Genomic DNA, 17818 nt, shown 5'->3' on the forward strand with positions numbered 1-17818 from the left:
TTGGTTGAATTCTTCTGTTTTTTTTTTTTTTTTAGCGTTTTCTTCTGTTTTTGGGGTGGTCCCATTCTTTTTTGGGGTGTTTTTGACATATTTTGGGGTCTCCGTTGGTTTTTGTTGGGTTCTTGTTGTTCATCATGGTGGAAAAGGGTAAATTGTGGGTATTGGAGAACATCAGGTAGGTTTAGGGGGACTATTGGGGTGGATCAACGGCTTTTAGGGTTTTCTTTCGGTTTTGGGGGTGATCCCGCTTTTTTTTGTGGTGTTTTTGACGTGTTTTGGGGTTTCCGTTGCGTTTCGTTGATTTCCTAATGTGTTTTAAGTTTGTTGGGAGTGGACTTTGGGATTTGGAGAACATCAGGTAGGTTTAGTGTGTTTTTGGGGTGGATCTATGTTTTTTGGGGTTTTCTTTCTTTTTTAGGGGTTATCCTGTTCTTGTTTGGGGTGTTTTCGACTTGTTTTGGGGTCTCCGTTGGGTTTTAGTTGGATTCTCGTTGGTCGTTAGGGTAAATGGGAGTGGATTGTGGGTTTTGAAGAAGATCAGGTGAGTTTAGGGTGGTTTTGCGGGGAAATTCATAGTGTTTGGTGTTTTTTCTTCTGATCCAGTTCTTTTCTGGGGTGTTTTTGAGGTGTTTTTGGGGTTTCCGTTGGGTTTCGTTGAGTTCCTAATGGGTTTTATGGTGGTTGGGAGTGGACATTTGGATTTGGAGAACATCAGGTACGTTTAGAGTGGTTTTGGGATTGGATCCGTGCTTTTTGGGGTTTTCTTTCGTTTTTGGGGGTGATCCTGTTCTTGTTTGGGGTGTTTTGGACGTGTTTTGGGTTCTCCGTTGGGTTTCATTGGGTTTCTCGTGGTCATCATGGTGGAAAAGTGTAAATTGTGGGTTTTGGAGAACATCAGGTAGGTTTAGGGTGTTTTTGGGGTGGATCTATGTTTTTGGGGGATTTTCTTCCAGTTCTGGGGGTGATTCCGTTCTTGTTTGGGGTGTTTTTGACGTGTTTTGTGGTCTCTGTTTTGTTTCGTTGTGTTTTCCTTGTTCATTTTGGTGGAAAAGGCTGAATAGTGGGTTTTGGAGAACATCAGGTAGGTTTAGGGTGGTTTTGGGATTTGATCCGTGCTTTTTGGGGATTTTGTTCCAGTTTTGGGGGTGATTCCGTTCTTGTTTGTAGTGTTTTTGATGTGTTTTGGGTTCTCCGTTGGGTTTCGTTGGGTTTTCCGTTGGCATCATGGTGGAAAAGGGTAAATTGTGGGTTTTGGAGAACATCAGGTAGGTTTAGGGGGACTTTTGGGGTGGATTCATGGTATTTGTTTTTTTTTTTTTCTGTTTTTCTGGGGTGATCCCGTTCTTTTTTGGTGTGTTTTTGATGTGTTTTGGGGTCTCCGTTGGGTTTTGTTGGGTTCTTGTTGGTCATCATGTTGGAAAAGTGTAAATTGTGGGTTTTGGAGAATATCAGGTGAGTTTAAGTTTTTCTGGGTGGTGAATCTATGGTTTTGGTTGAATTCTTCTGTTTTTTTTTTTAGCGTTTTCTTCTGTTTTTGGGGTGGTCCCATTCTTGTTTGGGGTGTTTTTGACATATTTTGGGGTCTCCGTTGGTTTTTGTTGGGTTCTTGTTGTTCATCATGGTGGAAAAGGGTAAATTGTGGGTATTGGAGAACATCAGTTAGGTTTAGGGGGACTTTTGGGGTGGATCAACGGCTTTTAGGGTTTTCTTTCGGTTTTGGGGGTGATCCCGCTTTTTTTGGTGGTGTTTTTGACGTGTTTTGGGGTTTCCGTTGCGTTTCGTTGATTTCCTAATGTGTTTTAAGTTTGTTGGGAGTGGACTTTGGGATTTGGAGAACATCAGGTAGGTTTAGTGTGTTTTTGGGGTGGATCTATGTTTTTTGGGGTTTTCTTTCTTTTTTAGGGGTTATCCTGTTCTTGTTTGGGGTGTTTTCGACTTGTTTTGGGGTCTCCGTTGGGTTTTAGTTGGATTCTCGTTGGTCGTTAGGGTAAATGGGAGTGGATTGTGGGTTTTGAAGAAGATCAGGTGAGTTTAGGGTGGTTTTGCGGGGAAATTCATAGTGTTTGGTGTTTTTTCTTCTGATCCAGTTCTTTTCTGGGGTGTTTTTGAGGTGTTTTTGGGGTTTCCGTTGGGTTTCGTTGAGTTCCTAATGGGTTTTATGGTGGTTGGGAGTGGACATTTGGATTTGGAGAACATCAGGTACGTTTAGAGTGGTTTTGGGATTGGATCCGTGCTTTTTGGGGTTTTCTTTCGTTTTTGGGGGTGATCCTGTTCTTGTTTGGGGTGTTTTGGACGTGTTTTGGGCTCTCCGTTGGGTTTCGTTGTGTTTTCCGTGGTCATCATGGTGGAAAAGTGTAAATTGTGGGTTTTGGAGAACATCAGGTAGGTTTAGGGTGTTTTTTGGGGTGGATCTATGTTTTTGGGGGATTTTCTTCCAGTTTTGGGGGTGATTCCGTTCTTGTTTGGGGTGTTTTTGACGTGTTTTGTGGTCTCTGTTTTGTTTCGTTGTGTTTTCCTTGTTCATTTTGGTGGAAAAGGCTGAATAGTGGGTTTTGGAGAACATCAGGTAGGTTTAGGGTGGTTTTGGGATTTGATCCGTGCTTTTTGGGGATTTTGTTCCAGTTTTGGGGGTGATTCCGTTCTTGTTTGTGGTGTTTTTGATGTGTTTTGGGTTCTCCGTTGGGTTTCGTTGGGTTTTCCGTTGGCATCATGGTGGAAAAGGGTAAATTGTGGGTTTTGGAGAACATCAGGTAGGTTTAGGGGGACTTTTGGGGTGGATTCATGGTATTTGTTTTTTTTTTTTCTGTTTTTCTGGGGTGATCCCGTTCTTTTTTGGTGTGTTTTTGATGTGTTTTGGGGTCTCCGTTGGGTTTTGTTGGGTTCTTGTTGGTCATCATGTTGGAAAAGTGTAAATTGTGGGTTTTGGAGAATATCAGGTGAGTTTAAGTTTTTCTGGGTGGTGAATCTATGGTTTTGGTTGAATTCTTCTGTTTTTTTTTAGCGTTTTCTTCTGTTTTTGGGGTGGTCCCATTCTTTTTTGGGGTGTTTTTGACATATTTTGGGGTCTCCGTTGGTTTTTGTTGGGTTCTTGTTGTTCATCATGGTGGAAAAGGGTAAATTGTGGGTATTGGAGAACATCAGGTAGGTTTAGGGGGACTTTTGGGGTGGATCAACGGCTTTTAGGGTTTTCTTTCGGTTTTGGGGGTGATCCCGCTTTTTTTTTTGTGGTGTTTTTGACGTGTTTTGGGGTTTCCGTTGCGTTTCGTTGATTTCCTAATGTGTTTTAAGTTTGTTGGGAGTGGACTTTGGGATTTGGAGAACATCAGGTAGGTTTAGTGTGTTTTTGGGGTGGATCTATGTTTTTTGGGGTTTTCTTTCTTTTTTAGGGGTTATCCTGTTCTTGTTTGGGGTGTTTTCGACTTGTTTTGGGGTCTCCGTTGGGTTTTAGTTGGATTCTCGTTGGTCGTTAGGGTAAATGGGAGTGGATTGTGGGTTTTGAAGAAGATCAGGTGAGTTTAGGGTGGTTTTGCGGGGAAATTCATAGTGTTTGGTGTTTTTTCTTCTGATCCAGTTCTTTTCTGGGGTGTTTTTGAGGTGTTTTTGGGGTTTCCGTTGGGTTTCGTTGAGTTCCTAATGGGTTTTATGGTGGTTGGGAGTGGACATTTGGATTTGGAGAACATCAGGTACGTTTAGAGTGGTTTTGGGATTGGATCCGTGCTTTTTGGGGTTTTCTTTCGTTTTTGGGGGTGATCCTGTTCTTGTTTGGGGTGTTTTGGACGTGTTTTGGGCTCTCCGTTGGGTTTCGTTGTGTTTTCCGTGGTCATCATGGTGGAAAAGTGTAAATTGTGGGTTTTGGAGAACATCAGGTAGGTTTAGGGTGTTTTTTGGGGTGGATCTATGTTTTTGGGGGATTTTCTTCCAGTTTTGGGGGTGATTCCGTTCTTGTTTGGGGTGTTTTTGACGTGTTTTGTGGTCTCTGTTTTGTTTCGTTGTGTTTTCCTTGTTCATTTTGGTGGAAAAGGCTGAATAGTGGGTTTTGGAGAACATCAGGTAGGTTTAGGGTGGTTTTGGGATTTGATCCGTGCTTTTTGGGGATTTTGTTCCAGTTTTGGGGGTGATTCCGTTCTTGTTTGTGGTGTTTTTGATGTTTTTTGGGTTCTCCGTTGGGTTTCGTTGGGTTTTCCGTTGGCATCATGGTGGAAAAGGGTAAATTGTGGGTTTTGGAGAACATCAGGTAGGTTTAGGGGGACTTTTGGGGTGGATTCATGGTATTTGTTTTTTTTTTTTTCTGTTTTCCTGGGGTGATCCCGTTCTTTTTTGGTGTGTTTTTGATGTGTTTTGGGGTCTCCGTTGGGTTTTGTTGGGTTCTTGTTGGTCATCATGTTGGAAAAGTGTAAATTGTGGGTTTTGGAGAATATCAGGTGAGTTTAAGTTTTTCTGGGTGGTGAATCTATGGTTTTGGTTGAATTCTTCTGTTTTTTTTTAGCGTTTTCTTCTGTTTTTGGGGTGGTCCCATTCTTTTTTGGGGTGTTTTTGACATATTTTGGGGTCTCCGTTGGTTTTTGTTGGGTTCTTGTTGTTCATCATGGTGGAAAAGGGTAAATTGTGGGTATTGGAGAACATCAGGTAGGTTTAGGGGGACTTTTGGGGTGGATCAACGGCTTTTAGGGTTTTCTTTCGGTTTTGGGGGTGATCCCGCTTTTTTTTTGTGGTGTTTTTGACGTGTTTTGGGGTTTCCGTTGCGTTTCGTTGATTTCCTAATGTGTTTTAAGTTTGTTGGGAGTGGACTTTGGGATTTGGAGAACATCAGGTAGGTTTAGTGTGTTTTTGGGGTGGATCTATGTTTTTTGGGGTTTTCTTTCTTTTTTAGGGGTTATCCTGTTCTTGTTTGGGGTGTTTTCGACTTGTTTTGGGGTCTCCGTTGGGTTTTAGTTGGATTCTCGTTGGTCGTTAGGGTAAATGGGAGTGGATTGTGGGTTTTGAAGAAGATCAGGTGAGTTTAGGGTGGTTTTGCGGGGAAATTCATAGTGTTTGGTGTTTTTTCTTCTGATCCAGTTCTTTTCTGGGGTGTTTTTGAGGTGTTTTTGGGGTTTCCGTTGGGTTTCGTTGAGTTCCTAATGGGTTTTATGGTGGTTGGGAGTGGACATTTGGATTTGGAGAACATCAGGTACGTTTAGAGTGGTTTTGGGATTGGATCCGTGCTTTTTGGGGTTTTCTTTCGTTTTTGGGGGTGATCCTGTTCTTGTTTGGGGTGTTTTGGACGTGTTTTGGGCTCTCCGTTGGGTTTCGTTGTGTTTTCCGTGGTCATCATGGTGGAAAAGTGTAAATTGTGGGTTTTGGAGAACATCAGGTAGGTTTAGGGTGTTTTTTGGGGTGGATCTATGTTTTTGGGGGATTTTCTTCCAGTTTTGGGGGTGATTCCGTTCTTGTTTGGGGTGTTTTTGACGTGTTTTGTGGTCTCTGTTTTGTTTCGTTGTGTTTTCCTTGTTCATTTTGGTGGAAAAGGCTGAATAGTGGGTTTTGGAGAACATCAGGTAGGTTTAGGGTGGTTTTGGGATTTGATCCGTGCTTTTTGGGGATTTTGTTCCAGTTTTGGGGGTGATTCCGTTCTTGTTTGTGGTGTTTTTGATGTTTTTTGGGTTCTCCGTTGGGTTTCGTTGGGTTTTCCGTTGGCATCATGGTGGAAAAGGGTAAATTGTGGGTTTTGGAGAACATCAGGTAGGTTTAGGGGGACTTTTGGGGTGGATTCATGGTATTTGTTTTTTTTTTTTTCTGTTTTCCTGGGGTGATCCCGTTCTTTTTTGGTGTGTTTTTGATGTGTTTTGGGGTCTCCGTTGGGTTTTGTTGGGTTCTTGTTGGTCATCATGTTGGAAAAGTGTAAATTGTGGGTTTTGGAGAATATCAGGTGAGTTTAAGTTTTTCTGGGTGGTGAATCTATGGTTTTGGTTGAATTCTTCTGTTTTTTTTTAGCGTTTTCTTCTGTTTTTGGGGTGGTCCCATTCTTTTTTGGGGTGTTTTTGACATATTTTGGGGTCTCCGTTGGTTTTTGTTGGGTTCTTGTTGTTCATCATGGTGGAAAAGGGTAAATTGTGGGTATTGGAGAACATCAGGTAGGTTTAGGGGGACTTTTGGGGTGGATCAACGGCTTTTAGGGTTTTCTTTCGGTTTTGGGGGTGATCCCGCTTTTTTTTTGTGGTGTTTTTGACGTGTTTTGGGGTTTCCGTTGCGTTTCGTTGATTTCCTAATGTGTTTTAAGTTTGTTGGGAGTGGACTTTGGGATTTGGAGAACATCAGGTAGGTTTAGTGTGTTTTTGGGGTGGATCTATGTTTTTTGGGGTTTTCTTTCTTTTTTAGGGGTTATCCTGTTCTTGTTTGGGGTGTTTTCGACTTGTTTTGGGGTCTCCGTTGGGTTTTAGTTGGATTCTCGTTGGTCGTTAGGGTAAATGGGAGTGGATTGTGGGTTTTGAAGAAGATCAGGTGAGTTTAGGGTGGTTTTGCGGGGAAATTCATAGTGTTTGGTGTTTTTTCTTCTGATCCAGTTCTTTTCTGGGGTGTTTTTGAGGTGTTTTTGGGGTTTCCGTTGGGTTTCGTTGAGTTCCTAATGGGTTTTATGGTGGTTGGGAGTGGACATTTGGATTTGGAGAACATCAGGTACGTTTAGAGTGGTTTTGGGATTGGATCCGTGCTTTTTGGGGTTTTCTTTCGTTTTTGGGGGTGATCCTGTTCTTGTTTGGGGTGTTTTGGACGTGTTTTGGGCTCTCCGTTGGGTTTCGTTGTGTTTTCCGTGGTCATCATGGTGGAAAAGTGTAAATTGTGGGTTTTGGAGAACATCAGGTAGGTTTAGGGTGTTTTTTGGGGTGGATCTATGTTTTTGGGGGATTTTCTTCCAGTTTTGGGGGTGATTCCGTTCTTGTTTGGGGTGTTTTTGACGTGTTTTGTGGTCTCTGTTTTGTTTCGTTGTGTTTTCCTTGTTCATTTTGGTGGAAAAGGCTGAATAGTGGGTTTTGGAGAACATCAGGTAGGTTTAGGGTGGTTTTGGGATTTGATCCGTGCTTTTTGGGGATTTTGTTCCAGTTTTGGGGGTGATTCCGTTCTTGTTTGTGGTGTTTTTGATGTGTTTTGGGTTCTCCGTTGGGTTTCGTTGGGTTTTCCGTTGGCATCATGGTGGAAAAGGGTAAATTGTGGGTTTTGGAGAACATCAGGTAGGTTTAGGGGGACTTTTGGGGTGGATTCATGGTATTTGTTTTTTTTTTTTCTGTTTTTCTGGGGTGATCCCGTTCTTTTTTGGTGTGTTTTTGATGTGTTTTGGGGTCTCCGTTGGGTTTTGTTGGGTTCTTGTTGGTCATCATGTTGGAAAAGTGTAAATTGTGGGTTTTGGAGAATATCAGGTGAGTTTAAGTTTTTCTGGGTGGTGAATCTATGGTTTTGGTTGAATTCTTCTGTTTTTTTTTAGCGTTTTCTTCTGTTTTTGGGGTGGTCCCATTCTTTTTTGGGGTGTTTTTGACATATTTTGGGGTCTCCGTTGGTTTTTGTTGGGTTCTTGTTGTTCATCATGGTGGAAAAGGGTAAATTGTGGGTATTGGAGAACATCAGGTAGGTTTAGGGGGACTTTTGGGGTGGATCAACGGCTTTTAGGGTTTTCTTTCGGTTTTGGGGGTGATCCCGCTTTTTTTTTTGTGGTGTTTTTGACGTGTTTTGGGGTTTCCGTTGCGTTTCGTTGATTTCCTAATGTGTTTTAAGTTTGTTGGGAGTGGACTTTGGGATTTGGAGAACATCAGGTAGGTTTAGTGTGTTTTTGGGGTGGATCTATGTTTTTTGGGGTTTTCTTTCTTTTTTAGGGGTTATCCTGTTCTTGTTTGGGGTGTTTTCGACTTGTTTTGGGGTCTCCGTTGGGTTTTAGTTGGATTCTCGTTGGTCGTTAGGGTAAATGGGAGTGGATTGTGGGTTTTGAAGAAGATCAGGTGAGTTTAGGGTGGTTTTGCGGGGAAATTCATAGTGTTTGGTGTTTTTTCTTCTGATCCAGTTCTTTTCTGGGGTGTTTTTGAGGTGTTTTTGGGGTTTCCGTTGGGTTTCGTTGAGTTCCTAATGGGTTTTATGGTGGTTGGGAGTGGACATTTGGATTTGGAGAACATCAGGTACGTTTAGAGTGGTTTTGGGATTGGATCCGTGCTTTTTGGGGTTTTCTTTCGTTTTTGGGGGTGATCCTGTTCTTGTTTGGGGTGTTTTGGACGTGTTTTGGGCTCTCCGTTGGGTTTCGTTGTGTTTTCCGTGGTCATCATGGTGGAAAAGTGTAAATTGTGGGTTTTGGAGAACATCAGGTAGGTTTAGGGTGTTTTTTGGGGTGGATCTATGTTTTTGGGGGATTTTCTTCCAGTTTTGGGGGTGATTCCGTTCTTGTTTGGGGTGTTTTTGACGTGTTTTGTGGTCTCTGTTTTGTTTCGTTGTGTTTTCCTTGTTCATTTTGGTGGAAAAGGCTGAATAGTGGGTTTTGGAGAACATCAGGTAGGTTTAGGGTGGTTTTGGGATTTGATCCGTGCTTTTTGGGGATTTTGTTCCAGTTTTGGGGGTGATTCCGTTCTTGTTTGTGGTGTTTTTGATGTTTTTTGGGTTCTCCGTTGGGTTTCGTTGGGTTTTCCGTTGGCATCATGGTGGAAAAGGGTAAATTGTGGGTTTTGGAGAACATCAGGTAGGTTTAGGGGGACTTTTGGGGTGGATTCATGGTATTTGTTTTTTTTTTTTTCTGTTTTCCTGGGGTGATCCCGTTCTTTTTTGGTGTGTTTTTGATGTGTTTTGGGGTCTCCGTTGGGTTTTGTTGGGTTCTTGTTGGTCATCATGTTGGAAAAGTGTAAATTGTGGGTTTTGGAGAATATCAGGTGAGTTTAAGTTTTTCTGGGTGGTGAATCTATGGTTTTGGTTGAATTCTTCTGTTTTTTTTTAGCGTTTTCTTCTGTTTTTGGGGTGGTCCCATTCTTTTTTGGGGTGTTTTTGACATATTTTGGGGTCTCCGTTGGTTTTTGTTGGGTTCTTGTTGTTCATCATGGTGGAAAAGGGTAAATTGTGGGTATTGGAGAACATCAGGTAGGTTTAGGGGGACTTTTGGGGTGGATCAACGGCTTTTAGGGTTTTCTTTCGGTTTTGGGGGTGATCCCGCTTTTTTTTTGTGGTGTTTTTGACGTGTTTTGGGGTTTCCGTTGCGTTTCGTTGATTTCCTAATGTGTTTTAAGTTTGTTGGGAGTGGACTTTGGGATTTGGAGAACATCAGGTAGGTTTAGTGTGTTTTTGGGGTGGATCTATGTTTTTTGGGGTTTTCTTTCTTTTTTAGGGGTTATCCTGTTCTTGTTTGGGGTGTTTTCGACTTGTTTTGGGGTCTCCGTTGGGTTTTAGTTGGATTCTCGTTGGTCGTTAGGGTAAATGGGAGTGGATTGTGGGTTTTGAAGAAGATCAGGTGAGTTTAGGGTGGTTTTGCGGGGAAATTCATAGTGTTTGGTGTTTTTTCTTCTGATCCAGTTCTTTTCTGGGGTGTTTTTGAGGTGTTTTTGGGGTTTCCGTTGGGTTTCGTTGAGTTCCTAATGGGTTTTATGGTGGTTGGGAGTGGACATTTGGATTTGGAGAACATCAGGTACGTTTAGAGTGGTTTTGGGATTGGATCCGTGCTTTTTGGGGTTTTCTTTCGTTTTTGGGGGTGATCCTGTTCTTGTTTGGGGTGTTTTGGACGTGTTTTGGGCTCTCCGTTGGGTTTCGTTGTGTTTTCCGTGGTCATCATGGTGGAAAAGTGTAAATTGTGGGTTTTGGAGAACATCAGGTAGGTTTAGGGTGTTTTTTGGGGTGGATCTATGTTTTTGGGGGATTTTCTTCCAGTTTTGGGGGTGATTCCGTTCTTGTTTGGGGTGTTTTTGACGTGTTTTGTGGTCTCTGTTTTGTTTCGTTGTGTTTTCCTTGTTCATTTTGGTGGAAAAGGCTGAATAGTGGGTTTTGGAGAACATCAGGTAGGTTTAGGGTGGTTTTGGGATTTGATCCGTGCTTTTTGGGGATTTTGTTCCAGTTTTGGGGGTGATTCCGTTCTTGTTTGTGGTGTTTTTGATGTTTTTTGGGTTCTCCGTTGGGTTTCGTTGGGTTTTCCGTTGGCATCATGGTGGAAAAGGGTAAATTGTGGGTTTTGGAGAACATCAGGTAGGTTTAGGGGGACTTTTGGGGTGGATTCATGGTATTTGTTTTTTTTTTTTTCTGTTTTCCTGGGGTGATCCCGTTCTTTTTTGGTGTGTTTTTGATGTGTTTTGGGGTCTCCGTTGGGTTTTGTTGGGTTCTTGTTGGTCATCATGTTGGAAAAGTGTAAATTGTGGGTTTTGGAGAATATCAGGTGAGTTTAAGTTTTTCTGGGTGGTGAATCTATGGTTTTGGTTGAATTCTTCTGTTTTTTTTTAGCGTTTTCTTCTGTTTTTGGGGTGGTCCCATTCTTTTTTGGGGTGTTTTTGACATATTTTGGGGTCTCCGTTGGTTTTTGTTGGGTTCTTGTTGTTCATCATGGTGGAAAAGGGTAAATTGTGGGTATTGGAGAACATCAGGTAGGTTTAGGGGGACTTTTGGGGTGGATCAACGGCTTTTAGGGTTTTCTTTCGGTTTTGGGGGTGATCCCGCTTTTTTTTTGTGGTGTTTTTGACGTGTTTTGGGGTTTCCGTTGCGTTTCGTTGATTTCCTAATGTGTTTTAAGTTTGTTGGGAGTGGACTTTGGGATTTGGAGAACATCAGGTAGGTTTAGTGTGTTTTTGGGGTGGATCTATGTTTTTTGGGGTTTTCTTTCTTTTTTAGGGGTTATCCTGTTCTTGTTTGGGGTGTTTTCGACTTGTTTTGGGGTCTCCGTTGGGTTTTAGTTGGATTCTCGTTGGTCGTTAGGGTAAATGGGAGTGGATTGTGGGTTTTGAAGAAGATCAGGTGAGTTTAGGGTGGTTTTGCGGGGAAATTCATAGTGTTTGGTGTTTTTTCTTCTGATCCAGTTCTTTTCTGGGGTGTTTTTGAGGTGTTTTTGGGGTTTCCGTTGGGTTTCGTTGAGTTCCTAATGGGTTTTATGGTGGTTGGGAGTGGACATTTGGATTTGGAGAACATCAGGTACGTTTAGAGTGGTTTTGGGATTGGATCCGTGCTTTTTGGGGTTTTCTTTCGTTTTTGGGGGTGATCCTGTTCTTGTTTGGGGTGTTTTGGACGTGTTTTGGGCTCTCCGTTGGGTTTCGTTGTGTTTTCCGTGGTCATCATGGTGGAAAAGTGTAAATTGTGGGTTTTGGAGAACATCAGGTAGGTTTAGGGTGTTTTTTGGGGTGGATCTATGTTTTTGGGGGATTTTCTTCCAGTTTTGGGGGTGATTCCGTTCTTGTTTGGGGTGTTTTTGACGTGTTTTGTGGTCTCTGTTTTGTTTCGTTGTGTTTTCCTTGTTCATTTTGGTGGAAAAGGCTGAATAGTGGGTTTTGGAGAACATCAGGTAGGTTTAGGGTGGTTTTGGGATTTGATCCGTGCTTTTTGGGGATTTTGTTCCAGTTTTGGGGGTGATTCCGTTCTTGTTTGTGGTGTTTTTGATGTGTTTTGGGTTCTCCGTTGGGTTTCGTTGGGTTTTCCGTTGGCATCATGGTGGAAAAGGGTAAATTGTGGGTTTTGGAGAACATCAGGTAGGTTTAGGGGGACTTTTGGGGTGGATTCATGGTATTTTTTTTTTTTTTTTTCTGTTTTTCTGGGGTGATCCCGTTCTTTTTGGGTGTGTTTTTGATGTGTTTTGGGGTCTCCGTTGGGTTTTGTTGGGTTCTTGTTGGTCATCATGTTGGAAAAGTGTAAATTGTGGGTTTTGGAGAATATCAGGTGAGTTTAAGTTTTTCTGGGTGGTGAATCTATGGTTTTGGTTGAATTCTTCTGTTTTTTTTTAGCGTTTTCTTCTGTTTTTGGGGTGGTCCCATTCTTTTTTGGGGTGTTTTTGACATATTTTGGGGTCTCCGTTGGTTTTTGTTGGGTTCTTGTTGTTCATCATGGTGGAAAAGGGTAAATTGTGGGTATTGGAGAACATCAGGTAGGTTTAGGGGGACTTTTGGGGTGGATCAACGGCTTTTAGGGTTTTCTTTCGGTTTTGGGGGTGATCCCGCTTTTTTTTTGTGGTGTTTTTGACGTGTTTTGGGGTTTCCGTTGCGTTTCGTTGATTTCCTAATGTGTTTTAAGTTTGTTGGGAGTGGACTTTGGGATTTGGAGAACATCAGGTAGGTTTAGTGTGTTTTTGGGGTGGATCTATGTTTTTTGGGGTTTTCTTTCTTTTTTAGGGGTTATCCTGTTCTTGTTTGGGGTGTTTTCGACTTGTTTTGGGGTCTCCGTTGGGTTTTAGTTGGATTCTCGTTGGTCGTTAGGGTAAATGGGAGTGGATTGTGGGTTTTGAAGAAGATCAGGTGAGTTTAGGGTGGTTTTGCGGGGAAATTCATAGTGTTTGGTGTTTTTTCTTCTGATCCAGTTCTTTTCTGGGGTGTTTTTGAGGTGTTTTTGGGGTTTCCGTTGGGTTTCGTTGAGTTCCTAATGGGTTTTATGGTGGTTGGGAGTGGACATTTGGATTTGGAGAACATCAGGTACGTTTAGAGTGGTTTTGGGATTGGATCCGTGCTTTTTGGGGTTTTCTTTCGTTTTTGGGGGTGATCCTGTTCTTGTTTGGGGTGTTTTGGACGTGTTTTGGGCTCTCCGTTGGGTTTCGTTGTGTTTTCCGTGGTCATCATGGTGGAAAAGTGTAAATTGTGGGTTTTGGAGAACATCAGGTAGGTTTAGGGTGTTTTTTGGGGTGGATCTATGTTTTTGGGGGATTTTCTTCCAGTTTTGGGGGTGATTCCGTTCTTGTTTGGGGTGTTTTTGACGTGTTTTGTGGTCTCTGTTTTGTTTCGTTGTGTTTTCCTTGTTCATTTTGGTGGAAAAGGCTGAATAGTGGGTTTTGGAGAACATCAGGTAGGTTTAGGGTGGTTTTGGGATTTGATCCGTGCTTTTTGGGGATTTTGTTCCAGTTTTGGGGGTGATTCCGTTCTTGTTTGTGGTGTTTTTGATGTTTTTTGGGTTCTCCGTTGGGTTTCGTTGGGTTTTCCGTTGGCATCATGGTGGAAAAGGGTAAATTGTGGGTTTTGGAGAACATCAGGTAGGTTTAGGGGGACTTTTGGGGTGGATTCATGGTATTTGTTTTTTTTTTTTTCTGTTTTCCTGGGGTGATCCCGTTCTTTTTTGGTGTGTTTTTGATGTGTTTTGGGGTCTCCGTTGGGTTTTGTTGGGTTCTTGTTGGTCATCATGTTGGAAAAGTGTAAATTGTGGGTTTTGGAGAATATCAGGTGAGTTTAAGTTTTTCTGGGTGGTGAATCTATGGTTTTGGTTGAATTCTTCTGTTTTTTTTTAGCGTTTTCTTCTGTTTTTGGGGTGGTCCCATTCTTTTTTGGGGTGTTTTTGACATATTTTGGGGTCTCCGTTGGTTTTTGTTGGGTTCTTGTTGTTCATCATGGTGGAAAAGGGTAAATTGTGGGTATTGGAGAACATCAGGTAGGTTTAGGGGGACTTTTGGGGTGGATCAACGGCTTTTAGGGTTTTCTTTCGGTTTTGGGGGTGATCCCGCTTTTTTTTTGTGGTGTTTTTGACGTGTTTTGGGGTTTCCGTTGCGTTTCGTTGATTTCCTAATGTGTTTTAAGTTTGTTGGGAGTGGACTTTGGGATTTGGAGAACATCAGGTAGGTTTAGTGTGTTTTTGGGGTGGATCTATGTTTTTTGGGGTTTTCTTTCTTTTTTAGGGGTTATCCTGTTCTTGTTTGGGGTGTTTTCGACTTGTTTTGGGGTCTCCGTTGGGTTTTAGTTGGATTCTCGTTGGTCGTTAGGGTAAATGGGAGTGGATTGTGGGTTTTGAAGAAGATCAGGTGAGTTTAGGGTGGTTTTGCGGGGAAATTCATAGTGTTTGGTGTTTTTTCTTCTGATCCAGTTCTTTTCTGGGGTGTTTTTGAGGTGTTTTTGGGGTTTCCGTTGGGTTTCGTTGAGTTCCTAATGGGTTTTATGGTGGTTGGGAGTGGACATTTGGATTTGGAGAACATCAGGTACGTTTAGAGTGGTTTTGGGATTGGATCCGTGCTTTTTGGGGTTTTCTTTCGTTTTTGGGGGTGATCCTGTTCTTGTTTGGGGTGTTTTGGACGTGTTTTGGGCTCTCCGTTGGGTTTCGTTGTGTTTTCCGTGGTCATCATGGTGGAAAAGTGTAAATTGTGGGTTTTGGAGAACATCAGGTAGGTTTAGGGTGTTTTTTGGGGTGGATCTATGTTTTTGGGGGATTTTCTTCCAGTTTTGGGGGTGATTCCGTTCTTGTTTGGGGTGTTTTTGACGTGTTTTGTGGTCTCTGTTTTGTTTCGTTGTGTTTTCCTTGTTCATTTTGGTGGAAAAGGCTGAATAGTGGGTTTTGGAGAACATCAGGTAGGTTTAGGGTGGTTTTGGGATTTGATCCGTGCTTTTTGGGGATTTTGTTCCAGTTTTGGGGGTGATTCCATTCTTGTTTGTGGTGTTTTTGATGTGTTTTGGGTTCTCCGTTGGGTTTCGTTGGGTTTTCCGTTGGCATCATGGTGGAAAAGGGTAAATTGTGGGTTTTGGAGAACATCAGGTAGGTTTAGGGGGACTTTTGGGGTGGATTCATGGTATTTTTTTTTTTTTTTTTCTGTTTTTCTGGGGTGATCCCGTTCTTTTTGGGTGTGTTTTTGATGTGTTTTGGGGTCTCCGTTGGGTTTTGTTGGGTTCTTGTTGGTCATCATGTTGGAAAAGTGTAAATTGTGGGTTTTGGAGAATATCAGGTGAGTTTAAGTTTTTCTGGGTGGTGAATCTATGGTTTTGGTTGAATTCTTCTGTTTTTTTTTAGCGTTTTCTTCTGTTTTTGGGGTGGTCCCATTCTTTTTTGGGGTGTTTTTGACATATTTTGGGGTCTCCGTTGGTTTTTGTTGGGTTCTTGTTGTTCATCATGGTGGAAAAGGGTAAATTGTGGGTATTGGAGAACATCAGGTAGGTTTAGGGGGACTTTTGGGGTGGATCAACGGCTTTTAGGGTTTTCTTTCGGTTTTGGGGGTGATCCCGCTTTTTTTTTGTGGTGTTTTTGACGTGTTTTGGGGTTTCCGTTGCGTTTCGTTGATTTCCTAATGTGTTTTAAGTTTGTTGGGAGTGGACTTTGGGATTTGGAGAACATCAGGTAGGTTTAGTGTGTTTTTGGGGTGGATCTATGTTTTTTGGGGTTTTCTTTCTTTTTTAGGGGTTATCCTGTTCTTGTTTGGGGTGTTTTCGACTTGTTTTGGGGTCTCCGTTGGGTTTTAGTTGGATTCTCGTTGGTCGTTAGGGTAAATGGGAGTGGATTGTGGGTTTTGAAGAAGATCAGGTGAGTTTAGGGTGGTTTTGCGGGGAAATTCATAGTGTTTGGTGTTTTTTCTTCTGATCCAGTTCTTTTCTGGGGTGTTTTTGAGGTGTTTTTGGGGTTTCCGTTGGGTTTCGTTGAGTTCCTAATGGGTTTTATGGTGGTTGGGAGTGGACATTTGGATTTGGAGAACATCAGGTACGTTTAGAGTGGTTTTGGGATTGGATCCGTGCTTTTTGGGGTTTTCTTTCGTTTTTGGGGGTGATCCTGTTCTTGTTTGGGGTGTTTTGGACGTGTTTTGGGCTCTCCGTTGGGTTTCGTTGTGTTTTCCGTGGTCATCATGGTGGAAAAGTGTAAATTGTGGGTTTTGGAGAACATCAGGTAGGTTTAGGGTGTTTTTTGGGGTGGATCTATGTTTTTGGGGGATTTTCTTCCAGTTTTGGGGGTGATTCCGTTCTTGTTTGGGGTGTTTTTGACGTGTTTTGTGGTCTCTGTTTTGTTTCGTTGTGTTTTCCTTGTTCATTTTGGTGGAAAAGGCTGAATAGTGGGTTTTGGAGAACATCAGGTAGGTTTAGGGTGGTTTTGGGATTTGATCCGTGCTTTTTGGGGATTTTGTTCCAGTTTTGGGGGTGATTCCGTTCTTGTTTGTGGTGTTTTTGATGTGTTTTGGGTTCTCCGTTGGGTTTCGTTGGGTTTTCCGTTGGCATCATGGTGGAAAAGGGTAAATTGTGGGTTTTGGAGAACATCAGGTAGGTTTAGGGGGACTTTTGGGGTGGATTCATGGTATTTTTTTTTTTTTTTTTCTGTTTTTCTGGGGTGATCCCGTTCTTTTTTGGTGTGTTTTTGATGTGTTTTGGGGTCTCCGTTGGGTTTTGTTGGGTTCTTGTTGGTCATCATGTTGGAAAAGTGTAAATTGTGGGTTTTGGAGAATATCAGGTGAGTTTAAGTTTTTCTGGGTGGTGAATCTATGGTTTTGGTTGAATTCTTCTGTTTTTTTTTTTTTTTTTTTAGCGTTTTCTTCTGTTTTTGGGGTGGTCCCATTCTTTTTTGGGGTGTTTTTGACATATTTTGGGGTCTCCGTTGGTTTTTGTTGGGTTCTTGTTGTTCATCATGGTGGAAAAGGGTAAATTGTGGGTATTGGAGAACATCAGGTAGGTTTAGGGGGACTATTGGGGTGGATCAACGGCTTTTAGGGTTTTCTTTCGGTTTTGGGGGTGATCCCGCTTTTTTTTGTGGTGTTTTTGACGTGTTTTGGGGTTTCCGTTGCGTTTCGTTGATTTCCTAATGTGTTTTAAGTTTGTTGGGAGTGGACTTTGGGATTTGGAGAACATCAGGTAGGTTTAGTGTGTTTTTGGGGTGGATCTATGTTTTTTGGGGTTTTCTTTCTTTTTTAGGGGTTATCCTGTTCTTGTTTGGGGTGTTTTCGACTTGTTTTGGGGTCTCCGTTGGGTTTTAGTTGGATTCTCGTTGGTCGTTAGGGTAAATGGGAGTGGATTGTGGGTTTTGAAGAAGATCAGGTGAGTTTAGGGTGGTTTTGCGGGGAAATTCATAGTGTTTGGTGTTTTTTCTTCTGATCCAGTTCTTTTCTGGGGTGTTTTTGAGGTGTTTTTGGGGTTTCCGTTGGGTTTCGTTGAGTTCCTAATGGGTTTTATGGTGGTTGGGAGTGGACATTTGGATTTGGAGAACATCAGGTACGTTTAGAGTGGTTTTGGGATTGGATCCGTGCTTTTTGGGGTTTTCTTTCGTTTTTGGGGGTGATCCTGTTCTTGTTTGGGGTGTTTTGGACGTGTTTTGGGCTCTCCGTTGGGTTTCGTTGTGTTTTCCGTGGTCATCATGGTGGAAAAGTGTAAATTGTGGGTTTTGGAGAACATCAGGTAGGTTTAGGGTGTTTTTTGGGGTGGATCTATGTTTTTGGGGGATTTTCTTCCAGTTTTGGGGGTGATTCCGTTCTTGTTTGGGGTGTTTTTGACGTGTTTTGTGGTCTCTGTTTTGTTTCGTTGGGTTTTCCTTGTTCATTTTGGTGGAAAAGGCTGAATAGTGGGTTTTGGAGAACATCAGGTAGGTTTAGGGTGGTTTTGGGATTTGATCCGTGCTTTTTGGGGATTTTGTTCCAGTTTTGGGGGTGATTCCGTTCTTGTTTGTAGTGTTTTTGATGTGTTTTGGGTTCTCCGTTGGGTTTCGTTGGGTTTTCCGTTGGCATCATGGTGGAAAAGGGTAAATTGTGGGTTTTGGAGAACATCAGGTAGGTTTAGGGGGACTTTTGGGGTGGATTCATGGTATTTGTTTTTTTTTTTTTCTGTTTTTCTGGGGTGATCCCGTTCTTTTTTGGTGTGTTTTTGATGTGTTTTGGGGTCTCCGTTGGGTTTTGTTGGGTTCTTGTTGGTCATCATGTTGGAAAAGTGTAAATTGTGGGTTTTGGAGAATATCAGGTGAGTTTAAGTTTTTCTGGGTGGTGAATCTA

This window comes from Aythya ferina (genome assembly GCF_964211825.1).
Source record: "Aythya ferina genome assembly, chromosome: 6".
Lineage (NCBI taxonomy): Eukaryota > Metazoa > Chordata > Aves > Anseriformes > Anatidae > Aythya > Aythya ferina.